The sequence below is a fragment of the Labrus mixtus genome, chromosome 11 (genome assembly GCF_963584025.1).
Source record: "Labrus mixtus chromosome 11, fLabMix1.1, whole genome shotgun sequence".
NCBI classification, from domain to species: domain Eukaryota; kingdom Metazoa; phylum Chordata; class Actinopteri; order Labriformes; family Labridae; genus Labrus; species Labrus mixtus.
The window spans coordinates 10,441,779-10,455,608 of NC_083622.1; the positions used below are offsets into that span (position 1 = coordinate 10,441,779).

A 13,830-nucleotide genomic window follows, 5' to 3' on the forward strand; every position below is an offset into this window, starting at 1 on the left:
GAACATCAACTGGTTAGTGTGCAATCTTATTTTTAAATTAAGTACTTCAAAGAAGATGCCGAACAATTACTGCAAAGCATGTGAAGAAACTGTAAAGGAGTGAAAAGGTGGAACTGAGGGCCATAAATGGTAAATGCGCTTTCACACACTGATGGCAGAGATTGCTATGTGAAGTGACCATTAGAAGTAACTAATCCCATTTGTACATTAATACATGACCAACGTAGCAGCAGGAGCAACTTGGGGTTGATGTCTTGCCCAAGGACACATCAGACATGTAGCTGCTTGAGCTGGGGATCGAACCCTCGATCTTCCGATCATCTCTACCGACTGAGTAACAGCTACCCATGAATAAGATGGTTTAAAGTAAATGTTTACCTTGAAAGACGAGGACATTTTTGTTAAAAAATGGTTACATTATGTGAACCAGTGGCAGCTCGGGTAGCAGCCCCCTCGTCAGAGAGTTTTCCCCCTTAATTTTATCGAGTTATCTTGCAATTTTAGTCACCAGGTTAGTTTGTTTTTACTAGTAGGAGATATCTTTGTGTAACTTAGCTCCAGGTACAACCTTTATTTACACTGAAAGAATCAGAACCGCAAAACAAGCTAGGATCATTCAAACGTGCAGAGGTATTGCGTGCAGCAGCTCAGCCCTCAGACCCTTCTGACTGTCTGTTATATAGGGTCTGTTATATAGAGAGACTCTTGATTTTTGTCTCGTTACACCTTTGTGTTCTTATTAGTTATAACTACATTTAGTCAAAGAGAATCTAATGTAAGCAGCAGTTCAGCTTGCAGCCCCGCATGTGTCGTGTCCACAGAGTAGTGTCATAGAAACCTGAAACTGTTGACTGATCGTGAACTTTAGTACATGTTTTAATAAAATAAAATAAAAGTTACGATAAAAATATAGATAAAAAAATATAGAAAACATCACCCCGATCATGTTTTTATCATATAAACCTAGGCTTTATCAGTTGATTTATTGTGACTTTGAGAAAGCAGTTAGAGCATTGATTCACTTTGCTGCACAGACCTCCTGCTGCAGTGGCCTTGTATAAGCCTGAGGGGGTTTACAGTGAAATGCTTATCATATCCTTTAGCATTATGCAAGCCCTTTGAAATGAATGTGCCTACGTTACACTGCTCATATGATGCACCCAGTCGCCCTTGAAGACAACTGATGTTGCAGAAAATGACAAAATTGGCTGAGGTATCTTCTGCAGAGCAATTTCACTGAGGCACAATAGGTGTATTTGAGGACCGGTGTTTGCTGGGCTGTTTTGTTAACCACACAAATACAACATTATCAGTGAGGAAAGTATCACCCAGTGCTTATAGAGTGATACTTGGTTATACAGAGCGGAGAATTTGCATTGATATGCATGGCTGTGCATGTTTTTGTCCAGAGCTGTAGGTCTCTCTGATAAGCCCTTTCTTTTTTTAACCCTTTGCATTTTTAAGTCGAGAGATTGAAGCAATGCCTCATATAGCATTGATATATTCTGCTCAATATACGTGCAGCAGTCCTGTTGTATTACTCCGATCACCAGAAAGAAACTTTGTAAGATCAGGGTGAAGGCTATGTTTTCCTCCATTTCTCCTCAGCCAGGCAGCGCTCAGCCTCCTTCCCAGCTGTAGCTCTCATGTTATGTAATGAGTGAGTGTAGGCTGACTGGGCTCAGTCAGTAACCAGATTACAGCACTCCTTCAGATAAAGACAGCTGAAGGACAGCCATCTCAGTCACCACACCTTTGTTTGTCTTCCGCTTCTGGTTTTCCTCGGCAGTGAGGTGTTTACTGTGATTGATTGTTCACAGAGAACCCAGCCCTGATTTCTGCAGCATTTAAAAAAACAAGCCATTGACTCATGGGGAGAGTGAATTAACAAGTGAAGTGTTTGCTCTTTAATCTTGGACAAAGTTTTAACCACCTCTGTGGTTAAGCAGAATAACCGACGCCTATTGCAGACATTCAGAGCATGTATTCAACCTGTCAACACAAGACTGATGGGAGACTTAAATGCAATCATATGCAGATTTAACCCATACAAGAAATCTGCATCTCTTAGTGCTTAACATGGGTATCTTTTTATTGTAACGTAATTTCTTGGAGTCTTTTGAAATGCTTCATATCCTTACAAACCTTAATCCTTGGGGGCGCTGGTTTATCAAAGTTGGTAGAGCATGTACCAAGGCTACAGTTCTTGTCCTGATCCTAACACTGTTTGGTGCATGTCAACCTGTGCTAGTACGAATATGAATCTCTGGAAAAAAAACAACGTAATTATCGAATGAATGACATTGTAGTGTTGTGGTCAAGAACACTTTTTGAAGGTCTGAAGGTCTCGGCTCGGACTTTAAGCATTTTTACTCTGTCTGTCTTGTCTCGGTCTCAGACTGGATGGACTCTGGATTTTAAATCAAGACCGGTCAGGACCAGCACTAACAGGTTTTTTTCCCCATGTCATTACTGTGATTAGAAGGAAAAACACCCTTTTTCTAAGAGAAAAAAATATTTAATTTATTTTGAACCCCCCGGTTTACGACCGTAACCTCCCCGGTCTTATAGCCTAAGTGAGTGACACGCCCCTGCACACAAGATGACCCATTTTCAGTGATATTTATGGTCTTGGTCTTGTCTCGGTCTCGTCCTGCCTTGGTCGTTGTCTTGTCTCGGTCTTGGAGTACTCTGGTCTCGGGATGTCTTGGTCTCGGTTAGTGTGGGCTTGACTCCAACACTATGAAACTCTGAATTAGCCCGATCTCATTTTTAATTTTTTCATCCATACTGGGCTCGACATTACTGTGACACTGGTGTTTTGTCAGTGATTCTTGTGAGATCATCTTGTTAATTACCATCTGGTGGCGCTGCTCTGCTTGCGACCCGGACTCGCATGCTGCTGCTCTCTGCATGTTTTGTGGAGGCAGCCCGAATGTTTGCAGCACTTTGAGTCCAAGACAAATTTTCCCAAGGGTACTGTATCATTTTGTATCGTGCAAGATCAACATTTCATTGGCAACGACACATGTACGTGTCACAGTTGAAAGGCAGCCGCCGCCGACAGCTTCACTGCTGCAGCTCAGGTTGTACACCCAGACACTTGATTGTAGTGCAGGTTTTATGGTGAAATGTTTTTAGTATTCACTGGTTCCAGGCCAAAACCCGGGCTAAATCGACATTTAAAGAAAAGAGAATCACAGGAAGAGTCGAAGGGAGCGTGATTAAGAGTATGAAAACAGCGAGTTGGCTGGAACACAATGCCACTAAAACTTTAGATTATATTTTAGTCTTTTCAAATCTGCCAATCAATGCTGAAAAATGGGACACCTCTAAGTTGAGTTTATTTATCTTTATGTCAACTCCTGCATTCATAGTTACATTCTTGGCCAACTTATAAACTGATACCATTCATCTAGAGTAGACTCATGCTCGTTGTTTTGTCTAAAGGTTTGAAGGGTATCATTTCTAACCCTCCATCATTTGGACCAGAGATGGAGCAGTGAGGCCACACTCACCACTCCTGATAAATCACCCTCCACTGTTTGCTTACTTTATGCCCTTTATCTCATTACTCATATTGTTTTGCACGGCTAAGAGGGCGTTTCTCGTTCGCTGAGATCACACGAAAGGGTTTATGTGATTGAACTAAAATAGAACTGACACATTTATAGATGTGGTCATTCATCACATCATGACCTTTAAAGGAGAAAAAGAAAGACTCAGTCGATCGCTTTTGGGAAAGTTTCAACACAAACTGTGCTGATTAGAAGATATTTTCTCAGGCCGAGGTCGTTGCTAAGTGTCAATTCAGGTTAAGCGGAGAGACGTGTTGTTCTTTCACCTCTCTTAATTGTACAACAAAGCTCATGTTTCACACGAGGCATGTAACCTTAGTGTATGGACGCATGCACACTCGCACTCCATGACCTCAGTTCACGGTCAGAAATCACTGATTTAATGAATGAATGATAGACTTTATTTCAAAACCAAAAATTACAATCAGATAATAAATAACAAACAAAAGTAACAGTGTCTGAAAAGGAGTAGGTAGTGCATTCAACCTAATCTCATTTGTGTATATTGTCTCATCCCAGCTCTTAGACTGTGACAAAGATGGGAGACACACGAGCATACTAATTTATTAATCAGGAAAATAATCAAAACTTGCAAAAACTTGCAGATTTGAAGTAGTTTTAAAGGGGAAATACGATGACAAATCCACTTGTGACAGTGTTTTTGAACGTATATTTGGGTAACCTGAGTGTCTACCGACCCACAAAATGTGAAATAAATCCATCCAGTCCTTTGTTTGTGGTCTGCATAAGTCTTACAACACAGAGAAAAATGCTCCGTTTCAAATTGGCTCTCCTTGTGATGTCACAGATTCTGGTAAAAGAAATAACCTTCCCTCCCCTGGTATATCCACCCATGGATTCCATCCCCAGACTAGAGCAATACTTTTGCACATATCCGCCATTTTTATTTGCGCTACAGAGGAGTGATGTCTACCGGGAAAACTCAGGGGGGGGGCTCATTGTATTTAAAGAGACACACACACCAAGACAGAGCGTTCTGAGAGAGCTGGTTTATACAGTATCACAAACCTCCTCTGGTGCTTGATTCATGTTATATTTTGACCAAAGCACAGCACAGATGTTTAATTTAGACCACGGGACTATTTTAAAAGGTAGAAAAGGGGGATAATATGTCCTCTTTTAACATCAGCACTATGGTCCATTCTTTTTCAGCTCTGGTAATGTGGACAAGTGTTGCAAACCAAATTTTTAAATCGCAAGGATTGGATAAATTGTTGTATCCCCCCCGAGTTCAAAATGACACATTAAAACCATTCATATACATTTACCAGGAAGATAAGAAAGTAATGAAACATTTATTTTTGGACACATTTAGCATCTCCTATCTCAGAGACACAGGTGTCTCCTGCAATGTTTTCAATCTATATTTGACAGCATCTTTTGAGCCTCTCTAGTGAATAATTTATGATCATGGTAACGCAAATGACAATGAGCCTTTGAAGAGAATTATCACCTGAATCGGCAGCTTCATGTTGCCTTTATTGCAGCTCATGACCTTACGACCCGCGACTTCTGTGTTGTTGTTTCAATCTCATTATTACTCTCATTGTTGTTTTTGGCTGCAACAACAAGCTCTTAACACCCCACTCATCATCGAATACAGGCAGACAGGCAGACTTAGCAACTATAGCTGGTGAATATAGGAGAGTATTTAGCATTTATCATGATTTTCTGTGTTTAAACGGTTTAATGGGTCAGTCAATGTTTCGGCTGGTCCAAAGTGGCAACTCAGCTATTTTAAGTTTTAATATTCATGATAATTTCCTCTGTACGTATGGGAATGTTGAGATAATGATGCAATTTTTTTTCTTTAATCTATGGTGGGTTATTGCATTTCCTGTGCAACCTCCTGAAAAATGTAGTCCTTCCTGTTCACATTATTTAGGTCATGCCGTATTGACTGACCTACACAGTGCATGACGCAGCATTTCATGCACCAGCATCTTTAGCACGCAGGAGGCAGGAGGCCCGGTTCCTCTGTCTGCCCCTGTGTGTGTCAAGCATTTTATTGTCCTGATGTTCCTTATCTTTGTTTTGCTTTGAACAGTCTGTAATTGTCTCATCGCGGGCTGATAAAACACATTGTTCTAGTACTATTAAATCCTGTTTGGATTTTATGACAACGAAGATAAAAACAACCACAACAAACCGTTGTCTTTCAGCACCTTTTGTACAAGAAAAGCAGTTTAGAATAAAAAAAAAACAACGAAGATAAAGTCAGAAACAATTCAATTGAAGAGTTATAGCATGCCCACAATAACTGGCTGCATGAGATAAAACACACACACACACACACACACACACAGGAATAATTGTTTGTCAGTTTTGGGGTTTCAACGTGGACTTGCCGGTTATTCTCTGTATGTATATCTGACCGGTGAGCGTATTGTGTCACTTCCTGTTCGCCGATGCATCTGTGTTGTTCTGTGCTGCTCGATAGAGCTAAAGCTTGATTGTTAATTTTTCACCCGTTTCTTACAACTGTTGTTGTATCTTTATCTTAACTACCTACTCTCAGTTTAGCTTAGCAGTTAGCTTCACTTACGATGGCTTCTTTTTCTGCCTCTCCCTCTCCTGCTCTCTCCTGCTGTGTCAGATGTTTAGTTACTCCTCGTCCTCCTTTACTGGTAAAGGCACATGTAAGAAATGTATTTCTAGCTTTGGAGGCGAGCTTGTCTGATTTAGAGACGCGGCTCTGCACCGCTGATTCACAGCCATCGTTTCGCAGCAGTAGTTAGCAAGCCCCCTAGCCGGTGCGGGCCCACATAGCTTAGCTTTCTTTTTCTTTGAAATGTTGCAAAGCTAAGAGTAGTTTACTTGACACAGAGGCCGCTTATCTACGGTGAGCCTAAAGGGACAAAATAACATGAGATCAACCTCGTTAAACAAATTTATGCATTCATTTCAGACCCTAATCAACTGCGATTAACTAGTCAATGGTGACAGACCTTATATTAATATATATATTACATGTTATTACAGCCACTCCTTTAACCCCGAGTCACCAACACAGCCCCCTTCTTTTAGTCATTTTGGACTTAAGACAGAGAAGCATCAGTTTAAACACACCTTTTGCTGTAATGAAGACGCTAATCTGTGCTGCGGTCGGCTAAAAAGACACAGAGGAGAAGGAGAAAAAGACACAAGGAGCAGCGGAGCACTATGGTCTGAGTGTGCAGGACCGGCTGACTCTGCTCATAAAGTCAGCAAGCAGAGGACCGGGACTCAATTTACATTGTTTTCTGTCACAGATCCCTCTATTAGCCTACGTTACTTTCGTTTACTCACCGCCGTGGCTGGAAGGATGAACAAACTCACTCAACGCTGCGCAATACAACCGCATGGCTGACGCTTTTTTCCAACCCTCTTCAGCATCGATTATGTCCAGTCTGCATCATGATGCATCGTTTGAATTATTCATTTCAACACTAGAGGAATTAAGGCTGTGGCTCAGTTGGTAGAGTCGTTGCCTCTCATCCAGAAGGTCAAGGGTTCGATCCCCAGCTGGGCAACATGTCCGATGTGTCCTTGGGCAAGACACCCTGAATTGCTCGCACTGCTTCGGTGGCGGTGTATGAATGGAATTAGTTACATCTGATGGATGATACTAAATAGAGACTACTACCATCAGTGTGTGAATGGGTAGGTGTGACATGCAGTGTAAAAGCACTATATAAGCTCAAGTCCATTTACCATTTATGTGTTTTCAGTTTCTCCATCCCGACAGAAAGACATCTGTGGGACTTCTCCTTAACATACTAAAATAAGTAGATGGCCATTAACAGGTTAATATAAGGAATTAAGCATCGCTCTATTGTTAATGTCATGTGGCTGTTATGTAGCTGATCATCAGGCAGTTGAATTGACATTTAGTTTTTTCAGTCATGATAATCAGAGTGATTCAGATGTCTGGAACCAGACTAGCTTTTCTGCGTGGACCCGTATCTAAAAATGTCTTGTTTGTGTATTACTGCTTGGTTACATAGCTGTTTCACCATTTGGCCAGGGGCTTTTATACACATTTCTTTTTTCACTCTGATTGCTGCCTTCATCCTCTTTTCTACATCTGCAGAAAGGGAACGCCATATTTAGTCTTCTGTCGGATTCAGGAGAGAGTGATGCCTTTTAAACTCCTCCAGATCAGCTGCTCGGTGGTCAACAGTAGGAGAGTGCTTAGCTCAGTTGTTTCTCCTGCTGTGGTTGTAGGAAGCATCTTTAAATATGAGGGCCACGTATATATAAAATAAAATTCTCCTCATTAAGGATCTAAAGGCAAGCGAAGCAAACTTGTGTCCAGCAGTAAATTGACCCTGCCGGTCCACCGAGGGCTGACGCAGTCGGCTGTGCTGACCTTTCTGTCTCCCTCAGTGATCCAGGCCGTTCTCCCGGCTCGCAGCTCAGCACCCACGTGTTGTCAGCAGCTCCTGTTACGTAAGCCCTCCTGCCAGACAAAAGCTCAGCCATCCACAACACAAATCACGGACTGGCAGCAGCGCACTTAATGTTAGCCACTAATCCGCACAGGGGCTTTCTTGTTTACCTTTATTTATGCTGGTTTGGCCATCGTATATAAAATAATCAGGATTATGAAGACATTTTTTATTGATGACCACTTGTCATAGCTGTGGTACATTAGTAGTAAACATCAGTTTTACTACATTTGTAGAAAATAATGTGTACTACTTGTGACTCCTTGGTAATGTTTCTGATACTTATTTGTCAACATATTGGTACACAGATGTATCTTTAATTTGATAAACATGATATAGACTCTGTAGCCTCCCACATCTCCACTGTTGTTGGATGTCTGCTACCTTTCATGGCTGTGAGATGCATCGCAATTTAATCGTTTTTTGCAGCTAACGCATGGCTAAAGTCAAAATTTATTCCTTTAAATCTGAATTGTTTAATTTTGACAAACAATGCTTTCTTACCCAGCATTCATACATTTTACCCATTGGATTGAGGCCGGGGTATAATAGTCGTGTTTTCACATTGTGTTGATGCAGTCAGACGAAGCTCAAACTGGCTTAGTGTCCACCCTGCGTCTTTTTAAAAAAAAAAATTAATGAGGAGAGAGGTTCGCAGCAGAAAGCCTGTCTGGAGAAAAGCGCAGCACCCAGCGTCTTTTCTCCGAGTGCTAAAGTTGAACATTTTCCAACATTTCACAAATGCGCTCTTTTCCAAATGTATGATATTCCCTGTATGTTTGCCGCCTACAGATCGTGTCTTGTACACACTTTCTCTTTGCTCCGTGTCTGATCTGGAAATAAACGATCTCAAATATAAAACCTGCAGTAAAAAGTAACGGAGCAGTGTCGGTCATACAGCTGCCGTTGTCAACAGACTGTTGTCATGGAGATAGGAGGAACGTGCAGTGCTTTCCTTCTCAGCGCACAAACGCTTCATGTAAGCGCTCCCGATCACACAGCCAGCGCGTTTCTGCTTGGAAAAAACTAAGTGGACATGATGCCTTAGCTACCCTCAGAATAAATTATGCCAAATTAGTGGTGGAAAAAAAGTATTGTGTTAAACAATAAGAACAGTATACAGACAAAGACGCTATTAGTTATAGCTTACAACATTGTTATCCCATGATGCACATTCATATTTTTCTGACCTTCTGCTTTTCTTCAACGTCTTTATGATCTGATATTTTAAGATCGCCTCATGATTGTTTCTATTGAATATCGCCAGGTGACAAACCAACCGATGCGATACGATTCAAGGTGATAGTACATGATAAATGGTCCATAGAAACGATAATATCACAACACAGCGATTCTGTGAAAATGTACATTTAACTAGACAGTAGTAATCATGCAACTGCAGTTTGATGCTGTAGGAGTGTTGCTGTTAAACCTGCTATTGTACAGCTGGAGCATATGATCTTAGATGTGTGACACTGCATCAGCAGATACTCAGGATGAAAGTTGGTGGCCTACATGTAATATTTGCTCAGCACTTTGTAACTTTCTGTTGAATTTGAGTCCTGTTGTTTTGCAAAAAAGTCTCACAATGTGTTGCAAACCGTCCCTAATGATGCCTGTAGACTGATGTGGTTTGCTTACATGCACTCAAATCTGATCCAACAGACTGATTTAAGGATCATGACAATGTATTTTTTTTTTTACATTGCATACAGTTGATTGAAACAATATTAATGATAATCATTTTTTTTATTATGATGGTCCACCACCAGAGGCCCGAAGGGACAACTTGCGCGGGGCCTTTTCTTGTAAGAAAGTGTTTCATACATGTTTTTGCAGGCGAGCCATGTGCCATGGCATCGAATGCATCAGCGTGGGTTCACAGGAATGGCTGATGTTACAGTCCCACAGTGACAACAGCCAGCCTTTTGTTGGTGTTGTGGTACTTTCTGTCCTCGGCCGTTTACTTTTATCGCCCTTTTCATGGTTTTCTCCTCTCTGGCAGCCCGTGGCCTGTGTCGTCAGCTGATGTGCCAGTCTTTGAATTGAATACAAATGTATTATACACTTGTGTAAATACACTTTTATGGGATGCTATTAGGCAAATAATGCTATTAGGCAAATAAACAAGGATTTATGTAGCAGCCTGAGGTCGAGGCAGAGGCTGGATTCTGCTACAGCCAGTGAATCAATATTGAGTCTCTCACATGGATTTGACATTTCCTTTTTGTTTACTTCGACCTCCTATGTATTGGTTTTTTCATGTTGTTGCAGCACTGAGTCGACAGAACTCGGCTTACTTTAAAACCTCTTTATTCTTCTTTTGTTTGGGAGAAGAAGTGTGATGCAGGTCTCTGCGTCACCACAGCCTCTTGAATCTAACTCATTAATTATATAAGGCTGGTGTCATCAATACATGCCTTGTTGGGAATGTGTTCAAAGTGCTGAGTCTGCACTTTCATACCTGTATATGTGAAACCACCAGTTATAACTTCTTCTTATAATTTCAGTCAGTTTCAAGGTCAGTTATAGTTTTATTTCTGCAGCTCAGCCCTCTGATCTTTCTTTCTCTCCCAGTAGCGATCCTGGAGGTCTGGGTTTTGTTTTAAACGTGGTATATATGATGAGAAAGAGCAGGTACTGTGTTTGGTCATCTGCAGTTTCATTATTTTAACTTCTCTAAGTGCTTACACTTGCTTTTGACATTCATCATCTGTAGTCATTCAGGGGTTTGACGGTCACAGGGGTCAAGGTTTGGTTCGGTATTTACGTCACCACCCAAACCAAACCTCTCTGCAAAAATGCAGGTCACTCTCTCTATCTCTGAAAAAAAAATCTCTCCTGGCCTGAACTTTTTCTGCAGCATAGTGCACCAAAAAAACAGATGCAGTGGGGTGTGTAGTCAAGCATGAACATTTATCTCTTTTATGTACACATTAAAAATATCAAGAAGAACAAGAATACAATTGTATAAGAATAATAAGAATATGAGGGAGAGTAGCCTGAAAACGCTTCAGGAGCTTTTAGATTGACATTCTCAAGGCAGAATATAAAATGACAGAAAAATATAGAAATATTAAACAAGATGCGTCAGTAAAATACTATAACCCTCCGAATGCACACACTAGACGACTCAGACGGATCGGGAGAAACCACACAAGCCATTTGTAGTAACAATTTCACAGACACAAGATCTCACAGAAACTTGTGTGATCAAACGTGACTTCAGAAGAATAACTGATAAGGACATCCACATCGTCAGCTGGCTCTTGTGTTTCGCTTTGCACACAAAAACAGAAAATGAGAAAATCAATACGGTTGAAATCATAGCTGAGAAGTCAGATTATGTGCGGCTATATACAATTGGCTGCGTGAGCTGAGGGTGAGTTGTCTGAGTACACAAAATTTAGTTGGTGACACTTCCATGTCTGCTCGCTCTCATTGGCTGCTTTGTGTATCCCGTCTGATCGGGAATAGTATATAATCAAACAGGATCCGACTAAGTCGGGAGCAGTAATCGTACTGACACAACACACTTGAGGATTCTTTGGACAAAAAACAACAGATCCAACAAGCCTCTAATCGGGCCACGCCCCCCGATTGTTGTGGGGGACTAATCGGGGCAATATTGGGCCTTAAATCATGTAGTGTGTGGCCAGCTTTAAAGCTTTTCTGTAAGGCAAGAAAGATTGAAAATAAACTATCAAATGTTGAAATAAAAATCAACATAATGCTCACTTGGTTTCACTTTGTAGACATAATCCTTTATGGTCTGCCTCTTATAGCCTCATGCAAATTATGCTGTTTACCATGAGCCTCAATCACTCTATGCCTTGTATTTTAAACATGTCCGGCCTCTGAGGAGTATCAACATGTGTTTTGAGTCTGATGAAAAAACTGGACTTCATGGACTGGCTCATATTACATTTTCTTACTGGTACCTATAGCAACACACTCTCTGTAACAGCCCAGTGTTTTTTGATGCAGTATCATCAGTCAGAAGTGTGCGTCACCTTTTTGTAACATTGAATGTGGTCTAAAAGTCGAGTTTGATGCCCCTTAGTTTTTAACAGATAACTGACTTCGACCTTACTTGTTGCTGTTATTTAATCAGCAGACCTGATTATCAAAGACAGACTGAAAGAGAGAGTGTGCAGGAGAAGCCGCTGAATCCCTGACTTTGCAGAGAAGGCTTTAAAAATGCTCGGCTGGCTGAGAAAGGTCTTTCAGCTCTGTAGCCTGTCCCTCCCCTGTCCGTGCCTGTGTGGCTCTCGCTGTAATAATGATGGAGAAACTGAGGGAGGCAAGGAGAGCGTGAGGCGAGAGCATGGTGGAGAGGTGTAAGAAGAGTAAAATCGTGACTCATCGGGCGCAGTGGAAAAGAGTTCACTGAGTCACAGATGAGGCAGGAACACTGGGTGGTGGAGGAGCCACGGGATGATGGGAATAGATGACTGTAGGTAGATATAGAAAAGGAGTCAGTCCAAACTGGATTAGGCAGTTTAGGAACTTCAAGGCTCATAATTACTGGGCAGTTTTTTCCTATTGTGCAAAACTGTTATGTAATTAGGTTCCCATAGAACATTGTCGTTACGCATTGGATGCTGTATTTAAGCACAGACTGTGTAAAACAAGGACATGGTCTCAATGACGTCACCCATTGGTTTCTAAAGAGGCATTATAAAGCTGAACGATGGCGCTCACCATAATTATGATGACAACTCCAACTAACTCCAGGCTAATTGAGAAGCAGGCAAAGAGGTGGAGCTGAGGCTGATTTAATGAATATCATGGTTGCTGAAACATTCCAATCTAGCTTGTCTGGCTCTTCATTTAACTAGCTTTTCCAAATGATGAAAACCACATGATGAAGACAGTCATAGGTACAGTAAAGAGGGAAACGGGCTTTGTTGCACAGACTAAACGATTTGTGAATCACCTGAAGCATTGTGTCTGCATGATATATTGTTTAAAAAAAAGGAAAAGCTTTTACACCGCAGGTCACACCTTCCCATTCACACACTGATGGTAGAGGTTGCCATGTAATAACATCAGTAATAACTAATCCCATACACATTCACACTCTGCCGATGAAGCAGCGGGAGAAATTTGGGGTTAAGTGTCTTGCCCAAGGTTGATTGTACATGTTGCTGGAGGAGCTGGGGATCGAACCCCCAACCTGTCACGTTCTGCAAGGAAACAAGGAAGGTTGAGAGACGACCGACTCTACTAACTGAGCCACAGCCACCCCGCGTCATTCCTTACTCTCGCTCCCTCCTGACTCTATCCACTGGCCTGTCACTCTTATAAAGGGGAAAAAAAGCCCAGAAGTAAATCATTAAAAAACTAACTCAGCACAGCGCACTGGAAGAAGGATTGCCACACATCAAGCATGAATGCCCTTCTTGAGAATTGTATGAACGTCTTGCTTGTAAGAACAGCGTTTAGCTTTAGCTTGGTCCCCAAAGTACACCTTTTTCACCAGACCTACTTTGCTCCTGCTTGATGTCTTTTGTCTGACATTGATCGCCCTTTACATCCTTTGTGTCAACAGCCCAGTGATGCTGACTCTCTTTTTCTTCAGTCTCTATAATGCCTGAGTATTGATTACAGAGCCAAACTGATGCAGCTGCTGTGGATCTCCCTTTGAAACTGAAAGAGTGAAATGGTCTAAGTGATTAAAGAGACCTCGTCAAAGAAATACTGTTTTACATGCACACATCCTCCTAATGCCTACATGCGCTGGATACCATGGGGCACTGAGGTTTATCACCAATCTTTAAGCCCTTGCGCTGCTCCTT

General features: G+C 41.5%; 1 protein-coding gene across 2 annotated transcripts in view; it reads left to right on the top strand.

Moving 5' to 3' along the window:
- The window catches only part of otud7b (OTU deubiquitinase 7B), a 47,464-nt gene that overhangs the window by 11,760 nt on the left and 21,874 nt on the right, over window positions 1–13,830 (top strand). The gene's annotated exons all lie outside the window — the stretch shown is intronic.